Consider the following 2,111-nt stretch of genomic DNA (forward strand, 5'->3'; position numbering starts at 1 on the left):
TATGAAACTTATTGAGGCAAAAGTCCAGATCGTTCAGTTTTATCTTGTGAAAGATTGCAGCTACTGTGACAGTTTGAATTGGCAACATTTCAAGCCAGTGGGTATATCGCCACTACATCTCAGATTAAGTGCCAGCCTTAAAACTGTTGAATTTTATCGAGAGATTTTCACTTCCAGGGTCACACAAAGGGTTAGGAAATTAACGAGGTGACATGTTAAAAATTTTTATAAGTAATAAATATTATTCTTATTTTTCTGGAGGAGGAATGGAGTCATGTTCAGGTTAAGTAACCATTAAAACTGATATCCTTTTAAAAAGATCAATTTATGCTGCATTTAACTACAATCCTAGCACTTACTCCCTTCTGTTATTCTTAACTTGTCACTTTAAGTGCCAAAGGTGGGGTGAGAATAGGTAGGTATCATGTATAAAAATGTGCACATTTGGAATCACTTAAGCTATCTTTTACAATACATATCAATATATCAAGTTTAATGCTCAAAGAACAGGTTTTTGTGTACCCTTTGTGAAGAAGTTCCTTTTACAGAGATTTTCCTTAAAGGAAAGGAGAGCAAAAGGTAGGTTTACAGATAAACAGACATCCCCTTCTGCAAATTTACTTCCCCGTATATCAACAAATACACTTTTCATAATAAAGATAGTGCAGAAAGAACTTCAAAATGCATGTTGAAGAAATGTGAGAGAATGCCTCCCAACTGACAGCTTGTAGAGGCTGGACTCAATGGAATGTCAGAGACCTTGCAAAATGGCTCACAGGTGTGACATTGCTCTTTTCACATCAGGTAAAGATTCTCAAAAAGTGTAGCTATTGGCAGCTTCCTAACATGAATCTTGCACTGAGAAACCTCAAATTGATTATTGCGTCCTGTCTATAGTTATTATATTCAACTTCCTCTTCAACTGATGCTTCTTCCCATCAACATTTGATCATATTCCAACCTCAATAAATTACTCAAAATTATGCTTATTTGCAAACTTAATAACAATGATCTTATCCCTGCTTTTATTTTCAATGAACAGTTTGAGAAGTTTCCAACTTTTAATCTGTATCACTCTTATTTTCACCTTGTGAGTTTTTCTTTTTCCATTTGTCTCTTAAATGTGAACATAACTATACTTTATTTTTTCTCCTCATCCTGCCTCAGTAATTTCAACTTCATATATGTTTTCACTCAAAATGATATGCAGGCATTTTTAGCTCACATTGAAATCCAACTGCTAACATTTAGTTCTAAACCAGGAAGGGAGTGTGAATAAAAATGAGCAAAAAATTACCCAGGGAAACTGCTGATGAAACCAGAACTTTTCTGAGAATGTGCAATGGTAAATTTATCCCATATCCCTGACATGAATAACCCTTCTGGGAAAGAAGATAATACATTGGGTTGGCACTTGATGGGCAGCTAGAATCAATATATTGGATGAACCTGAGATTGGAAAGGACTACACATTCATGGAAAAAATGGTGGGAGGAAAAGCCATAGTTTCAATATAAGTTTTATGAAATGCCCAAACCTTAGATGGAGAAGGTGAGGAAAATTCTCTGAAGAACCATAGTCACAATCATGCCTTTAGGTAGAATAAAATTTAGCTTTTATGATTTTGCTTATCCATACAATGAAGAACAAAATCAAAGCTATAAAAATTTATCTCATTTGTATGACTCCCAAAACCCGAGCAACAGCAAGATAAAGTATTTCTCATGTTAACCATTTTGATGGCTATAAAATATTTGTTTGCCTTTTCCCTAATGTTATTCAGTTTTCTATATACTTATTGGCTATTTGTATATTGTTATTTGTAAAAGAACTATTCAAGTATTTTGTTCAGTTTTCCAGGATGTCTGACTTTTAACTAACCACTTATTAATGTTCTTAAATATTTATATAGTGTGTTTGTAAACATATGGAATGTACGTATATTTTCTCAATCAAAATATCACCTTCTTAAACTCTTACTGATGTCTTTTTGTTAGTAGAAAACCTTTCTTTTTTCTAAATTTGTACTTCCCAGCTATACTTAGTGACCCCTGAATTTAACAAATCTTTCACACTCATCAGAATACCTAACATAAAGAACCAACATTACC

The sequence above is a fragment of the Castor canadensis genome, chromosome 6 (genome assembly GCF_047511655.1).
Source record: "Castor canadensis chromosome 6, mCasCan1.hap1v2, whole genome shotgun sequence".
Classification (NCBI taxonomy): domain Eukaryota; kingdom Metazoa; phylum Chordata; class Mammalia; order Rodentia; family Castoridae; genus Castor; species Castor canadensis.